Source organism: Monodelphis domestica, chromosome 5, assembly GCF_027887165.1.
Source record: "Monodelphis domestica isolate mMonDom1 chromosome 5, mMonDom1.pri, whole genome shotgun sequence".
NCBI lineage: Eukaryota > Metazoa > Chordata > Mammalia > Didelphimorphia > Didelphidae > Monodelphis > Monodelphis domestica.
In genome coordinates this window covers 67553618-67568042 of record NC_077231.1, presented here as the reverse complement: position 1 = coordinate 67568042, position 14425 = coordinate 67553618, and the positions used below count along the sequence as shown (strand labels likewise).

Here is a 14425-nt window from a genome sequence, read left to right as displayed (position 1 = left end):
CACAAATGAACCTTCACATCCCTCCTTATCTCTTCTTAGATTCCTAGAATTTTTTTCAAGGATTGTTCAAGGACCACTTCTACATGAATCAATTTCTGACCCTGTTTTTAGAACTCTCTACCTCTTGAATTTACTTTCTGTAAGTACTGGTATTTTTTATCTCTGTATTCATTTTCTACAAACCTCCCCAAATAAATGTAAATTACTTGAGAGTAGAAATTTGTTCTGTTTTTTTTTTCTTTTTACCCCCTTTGCCTAATTTAGTGCCTCACAGAAAGTAGGCACATATATGTTTGTTGAATGGAAATGAATTTCCTATTAACTGCTATGATATCAATCACCCATGATTCTTTATCCTTTTATCTCTTCATTCTCCTTTTCCATGGTCTACAATCATACTTAAGAATTTGCAATTCTGAAAACAAATTAAAACCTTATCCTGGCCCTTTTACCCCTTCCTCTAACTCAACACTTTATGTTTCAGAGTCAGTCTTCTCATAAGGGTAGCTTAGAGTCACCACCTTTACTTCTCCAAATATTCACTACACCACTTTCTAATTAGACTCCCATCTAACCAGTCTACTGAGTCTTCCCTCTTGATATCTACTATCCCCTTAATCACTAAATCTAATAGGATTGACCCAGTCCCTTTTTCCTCTCTCTGTCTGTCTCTGTCTGTTTCTCACACACTCACACTCACACACACACACTTTCTCTCACCATTACTTGCTCCTTTACAACTTTCCCTTAACTCCTTGTACCACACTATTTTCTAGTCTCAGCCTCCCCAGGATTTGGGATTACAGGTGAGCACTACTGCAATATGTAATTATATATAAATAAATCACTTGATCAAGTCAAATTCATTATAAGTATTTATTAAAACCCTACTATGTACAAGGCATGTAGTATAAGGCTTGAGTCTTACAAAGATTTTTAAAAGTAAAGAAAAATACTAGCATCACTAAGACTTTTTCTGGGTGAATACCACATGCAATTTTTTAAATGAATATAAGGAAATTTAAGAAAAAGTCATAATACTATCCTACTCTGCTAGATTAGGGTCAATATGTTTTCCTGGTCAAGATTTGCGATTTCATAGTTATGAAAAATAGTTACTTTTTCAACTTAAAGTCTTAGAGATATAGCCATAGCATGGAGGTTTTCAGTGGCTTGCCTAAAGTTATATATCATAGATACTAGACTGGAATCCAAGGCTCCTTGATTCTAAGATGATCACTATATTCAATATAGTTTTCTTTCTTCACCGTTAGTCATATAAATTTTTATTTGTGGGTACAAAGGCAATCAAGGTCACATTAGCATATCTTCCCTTAAATGTTCTCTATTTGCATTTAGACAGAAGCAGTAATTGAAATATGAGCCCTAAGGGGGGAAAACGGATTAATCTTGCTTTGAGAAATGACATTTGAAAATGGAATACCTACCACCTATCACTCTATAAGGAGGTGTGTTTGAAACATTTTTCACTGAAATTGAAATAATTTCTACTATGAAATTTTTTTTACTAGAACAAAAAAAAAAGCCTCTAGAATTTTATTAGCAGAAACAGATGAGGAATTGACTCACTTCTCCATGGTCACATTAGTGAATTTAATATCATAATCAATAAGAATTTGTTATTTATAGATGACAATTTCTACAACAAATGTCAAAGTTGTATGCTGAGTGAAAGAATTACCCAAAGAGGTCTTCTTTTTCTCTTCTGAATGACTCTTCTGAGCCATGAAAACAATGGAAGTCTATTGGAAAAGCTTTGAATCTCTCATGTGGAATAAGTTATGAAGCCAGAATTTCATGAAAGAATGTTGATATTGTAACTCACTACTCTGTCAAATGTCCCACATGGAAATGTTTGTGAATGAAGAGAGACTTAAGCCAAGGATTGGAGGATCACAGGGGGAAAAAGTCATTCTAAGATAAAACTAACTTACTAAATTAATTCCCAAGAGACTAGAAGCATAAAACTCTTGTCATGGTCATAAATCAATAAGCACATCACAGAGTTTCCCACAAGAAAGATTATTCATTCACCCAGTTTTTAGAGTAAATTTTGTCAAATTTCATGACAAAGAATGTAAAGAAAGAAAATAAGAAAGGAAAAGGAAGAGAGGAGGACTTAAAGGAAGAAAATATTTGTATCTGGCTCAAATTTTCTATTGTAAGGATCTCTAATTTTAACAAATAACTATATCTCCAGTGTTTTGAATACAAACTCTTGATTCAATTGCCTTTGCTTCTTCATTTAACATTTTGATAAAGAATTAAAATTATACTGTATCATTTCAGTGGCTGTAACTAAAAGGGCTCAGGGGTATCAATGGGTAAATGAGAAGACATAGTAATAAAAATAGTCAACCTAAAGTAAAAAGTGAATAAATTACTCACCTCTCTCCCACCTCAACACATTATTTAGCATTTTATATTATTTTAAACTAATAACACTGGCCTAATTAAGACAATGGAAAAGGTATTCTAAAAGGTTTTTGCAAGCTAAACAGATTTTGAGAAAATCACTCCCATGAATTTCTTAATCTGTCATTTACTAGTAATGACTTCCATTGATCATCCTATGACCTGGCCACCCCATAGTTACTTAACATCTTGGATCCTTATTTGAGAATGTATTAATGACTTTTATGTGACTATGTCAAGATTATTCCACTTCATCTGTAAAGGTACTCCCTCTACTTACACAATTGGTAACCTCTCAACAACTGAATCATTTGTTTAAAAGAACCACTGAAGCCAAAAGTTTATCATTCCAAAGCCCTCCATCCCAATGTACAGTAGATAGTTTGCCTTGGAATCAGAAAATCCTTGGTTGTAAACTAGATTCTGGCATAGATTAGTTGTATCCACAGGCAAGACGGCTATTCTCAGTGATCCGGACAACTACCTAAGAAGCTGAATTGTATATCATTTGATCATCTGCATCAGTAAAGGGAGTTTCTGATACCTGTAAAATTATGGGTTTGCATGCTACCCTCCAAAAACTCTTCACAAGATTTTGTTAAGGAGTCATAATGAAGAATATATTTTAAAATCAAGTGCCTCATATATAGGTATTTCAATAAATATTTGTTTGTCTGAAGGGGTATACTGTTCCTGGGGGTATGGAGAACAGTAACATGTCCCATAGTCTATATAATTGCTTCAGAAATTATTCCTCATTGTCCTTTGACAATATACCTCCCTCTTTTTTTCGCAATATTATCAAAATCTCACTTTTTAATCTGAGATCCAGATGATGAGGCCAAAGTATGATTGCAAATTAAGAGGTTAACTGTATCAGTGTTTTCTAGCAAAGAGCTCCTATTATCTCCAAAGTCATTCCAAACATGTTGCTGGTATTTTAATTACCATGAGCCAGTCAGTGGCCTTGTAAAAGTCCATAGTGTTTGATCAGACTTTATTCTGCTCATGTTGCATTATGTGTACTTATAGCTAACAGTTACCCTTTGTATAGTGAAGGAGACAGTGTAAGAAAAAACATTCTTTAATGGCAATGGAGGACAAATTAACAAATGTGATAAACTCTCAATATTACCCAGATCTGCAACTTCCTGAATATGGGTGTTCCTTCCATTGGTAGAGATTATGAGGCATGTCTTCTTTAAACACCAATTTTATGAGTTGTGACTAAAATAAAATTCATGCCTTGTTGATAATCCTTAGGAGGATGACCTTTTTTTTTTTTAACTTAGCTAGTCTGGGATAATAACTTAACCATCCTTAGGCCAATCGATATTTAGTGACTTTCTAGGTGTGGTTACAAACCCATCAGAGGTTGTGAAGAATTGGCATCACTTTTGATAATTTATATTCACCTCAGTGCCACATGGAACATAGTGTAGAGGATATGAAAAGAACACTATTTAAAATTGGGATAGAAAATGTTGAAAAGGGATTTATAGTATTTTTCTGGATTAACAAATGTGATATTTTTGAAATGTAAAAAAAGACACTAAGCTTTGCCCATTTGATGTTAAAATATATTAATACTCAATAAATTTCATATTTTAACACATACATATACATGAAGAGGAATAACATAAGGAAAATTGAAATTTGTTAATGAACACTAGAGAATAAAAGAATCATAGGAACTTTATTTTAGAAGTGGACAAAGTTTGGAAGGTCCTTTTTTCTAACTGATTTTCTTGAAGATGAGGATACTGAGTTGCAGAAAGTTTAAATAACTTACCCGAAGCTGTACCAGATAAAACTTTGATAGGTGAGGTCAGATCCTCAGTCTTCTGATTCTTTATCCATTCCTCTTTCTATTGAAACAAGCTGCCTCTTTCTATTAATTCTGTCTTGATTTTAATTTAGATTAATAAAAACTGCCTTGAATGATTCATAAGCAATGTTCAGGAAATGCTGGAACAATAAAACAAAGGTGATTAGTAATGGGTTTGTTGGATCAAATATAGCAACCCTCCACGGGAGTCCTATATTATTTATCTGTGGGTAATAACCTGAGATGGAGAAGGGAGACTAAAGAAATGGGGAAATAATAAAGACTCAAAGGCAAAAGTTGAAACACATGGGGAGTAATGCGAACTCCAAGAAAATATGAGGAATAAGAGAATAGGTGGGGAGTATCAACTCCTTGATACTCCTATAGACAAGAGAGTCTGAGCATTAATATGAATTTTGGGGGGCAACAACATCGCTAGAAAAGGGGTGAATCACAACTCCTTGATGCTTCCTATAGACAAGAGAGTCTGAGCATTGGTAGGAAGCACTTCGAAGATACAGGAAGTAAGAGCTGTAAGAAAAGAGGAGTAAGAGATGAGGATGGAGGAGAGGGAAAGTAAGAGGAAGAGGAAGAGAGCAAGTTTTATGCTAGTTCCCCAGTATTTATTGGAGGTTTAAGGAATGTGTATTGGGAGATGATCCATGAATACATAACATGCCATAGGTTATAACATTGGTTGAATTGACAATGATGAGATCAAAGAGTTGGAGATTAATCCAACCTGCACTTTGCAAATGAATGTACTCCAAGCAGAGTCATGGCTATCAATGCCCTAATTGAACCACGATTTGCAAATGAATGTACTCAGAGCCAAGGCAGTGTGACTGTCAAGGTCCAGCCCATGAATTTGCCTGCCCTATACTAGTCCTTTGGACTGTCCCTTTCCATACAATGAACATTAAGAGGTCTGACCATGTATCAGGTAATAGAATATCAATACATCAATCATACTTCCCAGATGCTAACATGCCTGGTATGCTACATCAAAAAAGCAATATTTAGCAAAATGGGGGCATGGCAATATGCATATTGTTGATTCAGGTGTATTTTCAAGAGAAAAAATGGAAAGTATACATCTTTCAATATTTTCAGAATTCTCTCTGTATTAACAAGATTACTAGTGTTCTCATCCTTTCCTAGCCAAACCACAGTCCTAACTTGCTAATTGGTGGCCCATGCTCCAGAACTTTTCTGGTTATCCTACCCAGATATATCTGTCCTGTGCTCCATTCTCTACTAATTGGGTAAACAAATTCATGGTAGCAAAATAATACATGCTTATGAGTCATTGTTATCATTGTCAATATGTTCAAGTTAAGAAGAATTTATTGAAGACAATGCTTTAACTCAAAGGACCATATAGTTATAGTTCATAGAATAATAGGATTAAACTGGAAGAGACCTTGGAAATAATCCAGTTTAAGTGCTTCATTTTACAAATGAATTTGCTATGTGCATATATTTCAGGTTGACCCTGAAATGGTTCTTCTCTTTTAAATATCTAGGACCATGTAAATGTATTTGTATCTGTTTATATTTTTATCAAATAATTAATCCTTTAATTTTAATAGTACCAGGCAGATTGAAATTCTTTCACTGGTTTATTTTAGTTGATTTTAAAGTTTGTTGGATGCTCTGAAGTCTTGGATGGTACTAAAGTCTTACTCTAGTAATCTTATCCTGCAATGCAGGCAGTCATTGAAGGCTATTCTGAAGACATAGTAGACCTTTATAAAATTAAATGGGAGTGAGTAATTATGATACTAGTTAAAGAAAAAAATCATAGAACATTAAATTTCAACCCTATTCTTGTACAATCTACAAAAGAATTAACTGTGTAAGATTGAGAATTTTTTTAAAAAGTTAATTTAAGAACAAATTAGAAAGTAATAATATTCTATTTCAATAAAATTTTACAGATAGTCCCAGGTAAAGGCCCATGAATAGAGTGTCTGACTATTGCATAATGGTTGATCTAGTGAAATTCACCCCTAAAGTGGTTTCAAGGTGATAGCTGAGAGAGTCAATTTATATTGGAGATGGAACTTGAATAAAGGTCCTTTTGGCTTTGGAACCCAGCCCTTTCTCCAATGATACAATCTGAAAATATAATATCACATTTGTAAAAAGCACTTTAATATTCTCAAAATGATTCATTACTACACTGTTGGAGATATTGGAATTATTATTGTTATTGCCATTTCAAAGAAGAATAAACTGAAAATTAGAAAGTTTCCCAGGGTCACAAATGAGTTGAAATTTCAGAAACCAGACTTCCTGATTCCAAACTCATAATACCACTGCTGTATATTTAAGAAATAAAAATTCTAAAATGATAGATTCTGAGTCTAATTTTTTTAAAAATTATCTACATATTTTAAGTACAAATATTTGTCTGGGAATTATCCAGAATTATTATTCAAGCCTCTGTATCACTTAGTTTATATATGGACATGTAGGTCATATAGATATAAGGCTATGATGAGAAACTCCATCAGATCAATTTTTATTTAAACTCTCCAATGTCTATAAAACCAACCACCATAAATTATTCATTGAGCCATTCATTAATATTTAATTCTAGAAAAAAATAATGAGGGAGATGGCCATGATCATTCTTAGCCTATAGATTTTTCACTACCTGTTATTTTTTTCTCTCTTTTGGTGATTCAAAACTATTGTCTGTTCTTGCTTTCCTTGGTAATGATATTCTGGGGCATCTAATGAGCTGTCAATTACACATACACAGAAGTTTTCTGAGATGCTCCTTTCACCTTCAAAAATGATTAATAGCATCATGCCTATGTCATTTGACATGAGGTGTTCAAAGGGACTCGAAGGAATCCATAAACTCCAGAAACAAGACGTACAGTTCTATGACTAGGACAGAAAGTACCATAAAGTTAAGGAGCTTGGGCCCAGGTCATCCTGGAAGGAAACAAATGAAATGGAGCTGGAACCCCTGACTTCTTATTCCATGTGCAGGCTATTAGATCAATACCAGTTCCCCTCCACTGTAGAACAAAGAGAGCTCACAACACTGAAGTAAAACCCTTCACATTGGCTACAGCAATTATCCTTTACCTTGGAATATGGGCAGAATTATAAGGAGACTAGTTAATGCACAGATTGCAAAAATTATTCTATGCATTTCAAATCTCTCAAGTAATCTGCACTACCATGACATTTCCTGTAGAAATAAGTAATCAGAAAGCATACAGTGACAAATCACTTAAAGAAACATTTTTTTGTTTTTTTATTATTTTCTTTTTTTTGGTTACAATACTCACTGTATTTCCCTCCCTTCCCCCTACCCACCCTTCCCACAGTTGATGTGCAATTTCATTGGGTATTACTTGTGTCCTTCATCAGAACCAATTTCCATGTTGTTGTTTGCATTAGGATGTTCATTTAGAGTCTACATTCCCAGTCGTATCCCTTCAACCCATGTATTCAAGAAGTTGTTTTTCTTCAGTGTTTTTATTCCCATAGTGTTTCCTCTGAATGTGGATAGTGGTTTTTCTTGTAGATTCCTCCAAGTTGTTCAGGGGCATTGCATTGCCACTAATGGAGAAGTTCACTACATTCGATTGCACCACAGTGTATCAGTCTCTGTATGCAATGTTTACTTGGTTCTTCTCCTCTAACTGCATCAATTCCTGGAGCTTGTTCCAGTTCCCATGGAATTCCTCCACTTTATTATTCCTTTGAACACAATAGTATTCCATCACCAACATATAGCACAATTTGTTCAGCCATTCCCCAATTGAAGGGCATCCCCTCGCTTTTCAATTTTTTGCCACCACAAAGAGTGCAGCTATGAATATTCTTGTACAAGTCTTTTTCATTATTATCTCTTTGGGGTACAAACCAAGCAGTGATATGACTGGATCAAAAGGCAGAAAGACTTTTAGTGCCCTTTGGGCATACTTCCAAATTGCCCTCCAGAATGGTTGGATCAATTCACAACTCTACCAGCAATGCATTAACATCCCAACTTTGCCACAGCCCCTCCAGCATTTATTACTTTCCTTTGCTATCATAGATGTCCTTAGCAAATCTGCTAGGTATGAGGTGATACTTCAGAGTTGTTTTGATTTGCATTTCTCAGATTATTAGATATTTAGAGAACTTTTTCATGTATTTATAAATAGTTTTGATTTCTTTAACTGAAGATTACATATTCATGTCCCTTGCCCACTTATCAATTGGAGAATGGCTTGATTTTTTGTACAATTGGTTTAGTTCTTCTTGAGTAATTAGACCTTTGTCAGAGATTTTTGTAATGAAGATTGTTTCCCAATTTGTTGCTTCCTTCCAAATTTTGGATGCATTAGATTTGTTTATACAAAAACTTTTTAATTTGATGTAATCAAAATTATTGATTTTACATTTTGTGATTTTTTCTAACTCTTGCTTGGTTTTAAAGTCTTTCCTTTCCCAAAGAACTAACAAGTATACTATTCTGTGTTTGCCTAATCTGCTTATATTTTCCTTCTTTAAATTCAATTCATTCACCCATTCTGAGTTTATCTTGGTATACGGTGTGAGATGTTGATCCAAACCTAATCTCTCCTACACTGTCTTCCAATTTTCCCAACAGTTTTTATCAAATAGTGGGTTTTGGTCCCCAAAACAGTGATCTTTGGGCTTATCATAGACTGTCTTGCTGAGGTGATTTACCCCTAGTCTATTCCACTGATCCTTCTTTCTGTATCTTAGCAAGTACCAAATTGTTTGATGACCATTGCTTTATAATATAGTTTGAGATCTGGGACTGGAAGGCCTCCTTCCTTTGCATTTTTTTTTCATGATTTCCCCAGATATCCTTGATCTTTTTTTCTTCCAAATGAACTTTGTTATGATTTTTTTTCTAATTCAGTAAAAAAGGTTTTTGGTAGTTCAATGGGTATGGCACTAAATAAGTAAATTAATTTAGGCAGGATTGTCCTTTTTTATGTTATCTCATCCTACCCATGAGCAATCAATGCTTCTCCAGTTCTTTAGATCTAGTTTTAATTGTGTGGAGAGTGTTTTGTAGTTGTGTTCATAGAGTTCTTGTGTTTCTCTCAGCAGATAGATTCCTAAGTGTTTTATAATGTCTAGGGTGATATTAAATGGGATTTCTCTTTCTAATTCTTGCTGCTGAAATGGGTTGGAGATATACATAAATACTGATGACATATGCGGGATTATTTTGGATACTGCGACTGCTAAAGTTGTTGATTATTTTGTCAAGCTTTTTGGTTGATTCTCTATGATTCTTTATGTAGAACATCATATCATTCACAATGAGTGATAGCTTGGTCTCTTCATTGTCAATTTTAATTCCTTCAGTTCTTTTTCTTCTCTAATTGCTACAGCTAGGTTTCTAGTACAATGTTAAATAATAGAGGTGATAATGGGCATCCTTGTTTGACTCCTGATCTTATTGGGAAGGCTTTGAGTTTTTACCCATTGAAGATGATGTTTGCTGATGGTTTTAGATATATACTGTTCATTAATTTTATGAAGGTCTTTCTATTCCTATACTTTCTGGTGATTTCGACAGGAATCGGTATTGTATTTTATCAAGGGTTTTTTCTCCATCTATTGAGATAATCATGTGATTTTTGTCATTTTGCTTTTTAATATGGTCAGTTATGTGGATGGTTTTTCTAATATGAAACCACCCTTGCACTCCTGGTATGAATCCTACCTGGTCATAGTCAATAACCCTTGTGATGACTTGCTGGAGTCTTCTTGCTAGTATCCTGTTTAAGACTTTTGCATCTATATTCATTAGGGAGATTGGTCTATAATTTTCTTTCTCTGTTTTTTACCTTCCTGATTTGGGGATCAGTACCATGTTTGTGTCATAAAATGAATCTGGTAGAACTTGTTCTTTGCTTATTCTGTCAAATAGTTTGTATAATATTGTGGTTAATTGTTCTTTGAATGTTTGAAAGAATTCATTTGTGAATACATCCGGACCTGGGGATTTTTTTCTTAGGGAGTTCTTTGATGGCTTGTTCAATTTCTTTTTCTGCTATGGGGTTACTTATGTAACCTATTTCTTCCTCTGTTAGTTTAGGCAATTTATTTTTTTCTTTTATTTTTACATTATTTTATTTGGTCATTTTCATACATTATTCATTGGAAACAGATCATTTTCTTTTCCTCCCCACCCCAACCACCTCTTCCCTAGCCGACGTGCGATTCGTCTGGGTATCACATCTGTACTTGCTCTGAACCTATTTCCTTGTTGTTGGTATTTGCATTAGGGTGCTCATTTAGCGTTTCTCCTCGATCATGTCCCCTCAACTGCTGTAGTCAAACAATTGCTTTTCCTCGGTGTTTTTACTCTCACAGTTTGTCCTCTGCTTGAGGATAGGTTTTTTTTTGTTTGTTTGTTTGTTTGTTTTTCTCCTAGATCACTGAAGTTTGTTCAGGGACATTGTAAAGCCACTACTGGAGAAGTCCATTATGTACTATTGTACCACGATGTGTCAGTCTCTGTGTACAATATTTTCCTGGTTCTGCTCCACTCACTCTGCATCAATTCCTGGAGGTTGTTCCAGGCTCCATGAAATTCCTCCACTGTATTATTATTTTTAGCACAATAGTATTCCATCATATTCCATCACCAACATATACCAGAATTTCTCCAGCAATTCCCCAATTGAAGGGCATCCCCTCATTTTCCAATTTTTTGCGATCACAAAGAATGCAGCTATGAATATTCTTGTACAAGTTTTTTCCTTATTATCTCTTTGGGGTACAAACCCAGCAATGCTATGTCTGGATCAAAGGGCAGACAGTCTTTTATCGCCCTTTGGGCTTAGTTCCAAATTGCCCGCCAGAATGGTTGGATAAATTCACAACTCCACCAGCAATGAATTAATGTCCCTACTTTGCCACATCCCCTCCAGCATTGATTACTTTCCTTTGCTGTCATGTTGACCAATCTGCTAGGTGTGAGATGATATTTCAGAGTTATTTTGATTTGCATCTCTCTGATTATAAGAGATATAGAGCACTTTTACATGTGTTTATTAATAGTTTTGATTTCTTTAACTGAAAATTGCCTATTCATGTCCCTTGCCCATTTTTCTATTGGAGAATGGCTTAATTTTTGGTACAACAGGTTTAGCTTTTTATGGATTTGAGTAATTAGACTTTTGTCAGAGGTTTTTGTTATAAAGATTGTTTCCCAATTTGTTGCTTTCTTTCTAATTTTAGTTACATTGGTTTTGTTTGTACAAAAACTTTTTAATTTGATGTAGTCAAAATTATTTATTTTGCGTTTTGTGACTCTTTTTAAGTCTTGCTTGGTTTTAAAATCTTTCCCTTCTCAAAGGTCTGACATGTATACTATTCTGTGTTCACCTAATTTACTTATAGTTTCCTTCTTTATGTTCAAGTCATTCACCCATTCTGAGTTTATCTTGGTGTAGGTTGTGAGGTGTTGATCCAAACTGAATCTCTCCCACATTGTCTTCCAATTTTCCCAGCAGTTTTTATCAAATAGTGGATTTTTGTCCCAAAAGCTGGGGTCTTTGGGTTTGTCATAGACTGTCTTGCTGAGGTGATTTACCCCAAGTCTATTCCACTAATACTCCTTTCTGTATCTTAGCCAGTACCAACTTGTTTTGATGACCGCTGCTTTGTAATATAGTTTGAGATCTGGGACTGCAAGGCCACCTTCCTTTGTATTTTTTTTTCATTATTTCCCTGGATATCCTTGATCCTTTATTCTTCCAAATGAACTTTGTTATGGTTTTTTTCTAATTCAGTAAAATAGTTTTTTGGTAGTTCAATGGGTATGGCACTGAATAGATAGATAAGTTTGCGTAGGATGTTCATTTTTATTATGTTAGCTTGTCCACCCATGAGCAATCAAAGTTTTTCCAATTGTTTAGATCTAGTTTTAATTGTGTGGAGAATGTTTTGTAGTTGTGTTCATATAGTTCCTGTGTTTGACTCGGCAGATAGATTCCTAAGCATTTTATATTGTCTTGGGTGACTTTAATGGAATTTCTCTTTCTAATTCTTGCTGCTGAACTGGGTTGGAGTTATATAGAAATGCTGATGACTTATGTGGGTTTATTTTGTATCCTGCAACTTTGCTAAAGTTGTTGATCATTTCAATTAGCTTTTTGGTTGATTCCCTAGGATTCTTTAAGTAAATCATCATATCATCAGCAAAGACTGACAGCTTGGTCTCCTCATTGCCAATTTTAAGACCTTTAACTTCTTTTTCTTCTCTAATTGCTACTGCTAGTGTTTCTAGTACAATGTTAAATAGTAGAGGTGATAATGGGCATCCTTGTTTGACTCCTGATCTTATTGGGAAGGCTTTGAGTTTTTTCCCATTGCAGATGATGTTTGCTGTTTGTTTTAGGTATATACTGTTTATTATTTTTGGGAAAGGCCCTTCTATTCCTAAACTTTCTCATGTTTTCAATAGGAATGGGTTTTGTATTTTGTCAAAGGCTTTTTCTGCATCTATTGAGATAATCATGTGATTTTTGTCATTTTGCTTGTTTATATCGTCAATTATGTGGATGGATTTCCTACTATTGAACTATCCTTGCATTCCTGGTATGAATCCTACCTGATCGTAGTGGATGACCCATGTGATGACTTGCTGGAGTCTTTTTGCTAGTATCCTTTTTAAGATTTTTGCGTCTATATTCATTAGGGAGATTTGCCTATACTTTTCTTTCTCTGTTTTTTTTTTTTGGTGGAAAGTGCAAATTAAATTTATTAATAAAAACACTCTAGTTCAGACTATTTCTAATACATCTAGAAATATTGCATTAATATCTTAATTTATCTCCATCTCAGATCTCTAAGTTTTACAATTTATTCTCTACACAACTTCAAAAGCATATTAACAAAGTACAGATATGACTTTGTCACTTTCCTACTCAATGATATTTATTGTGTCCCTATTACATTTTTTTAATATATTTTATTTGATCATTTCCAAGCATTATTCGTTAAAGACATAGATCATTTTCTTTTCCTCCCCCCCACCCCCCATAGCCGACGCGTAAGTCCACTGGGCATTAGATGTTTTCTTGATTTGAACCCATTGCTTTGTTGATAGTATTTGCATTAGAGTGTTCATTTAAAGTCTATCCTCTGTCATGTCCCCTCAACCTCTGTATTCAGGCAGTTGCTTTTTCTCGGTGTTTCCACTCCCATAGTTTATCCTTTGCTTATGAATGGTGTTTTTTTTCTCCTGGATCCCTGAAAGTTGTTCAGGGACATTACACCGCCCCTAATGGAGAAGTCCATTACGTTCGATTATACCACAGTGTATTAGTCTCTGTGTACAATGTTCTCCTGGTTCTGCTCCTCTCGCTCTGCATCACTTCCTGGAGGTTGTTCCAGTCTCCATGGAACTTCTCCACTTTATTATTCCTTTGAGCACAATAATATTCCATCACCAACATATACCACAGTTTGTTCAGCCATTCCCCAATTGATGGGCATCCCCTCGTTTTCCAGTTTTGGGCCACCACAAAGAGCGCAGCTATGAATATTTTTGTACAAGTCTTTGTGTCCATTATCTCTTTGGGGTACAGACCCAGCAGTGCTATGGCTGGGTCAAAGGGTAGATATTCTTTTGTCGCCCTTTGGGCATAGTTCCAAATTGCCCTCCAGAATGGTTGGATCAGTTCACAACTCCACCAGCAATGAATTAATGTCCCTACTTTGCCACATCCCCTCCAGCATTCATTACTTTCCTTTGCTGTTATGTTAGCCAATCTGCTAGGTGTGAGGTGATACCTCAGAGTTGTTTTGATTTGCATCTCTCTGATTATAAGAGATGTAGAACACTTCTTCATGTGCTTGTTAATAGTTTTGATTTCTTTATCTGAGAACTGCCTATCCATTTCCCTTGCCCATTTATCAATTGGAGAATGGCTTGATTTTTTGTACAATTGATTTAGCTCATTATAAATATGAGTAATTAAACCTTTGTCAGAGGTTTCTATGAAGATTTTTTCCCAATTTGTTGTTTCCCTTCTGATTTTAGTTATATTGGTTTTGTTTGTACAAAAGCTTTTTAGTTTGATGTAGTCAAAATTATTTATTTTACATTTTGTGATTCTTTCTATATCTTGCTTGGTTTTAAAGCCTTTCCCC

The 14425-nt window shown here is 34.7% G+C and overlaps 1 protein-coding gene across 13 annotated transcripts in view; it reads left to right on the top strand.

The window, feature by feature from the left end:
• Window positions 1-14425, top strand: part of MGAT4C (MGAT4 family member C) — a 1236972-nt gene that overhangs the window by 1118353 nt on the left and 104194 nt on the right. For 5 of the 13 annotated variants that reach the window (XM_056798596.1, XM_056798594.1, XM_056798599.1 and 2 more), the window contains one exon: window positions 40-139. The exons of the other annotated variants lie outside the window; for them this stretch is intronic. The gene's annotated coding sequence lies outside the window, so the exon portion shown is untranslated. The remainder of the gene's footprint in view (window positions 1-39; window positions 140-14425) is intronic. 13 annotated transcript variants of the gene reach the window in all.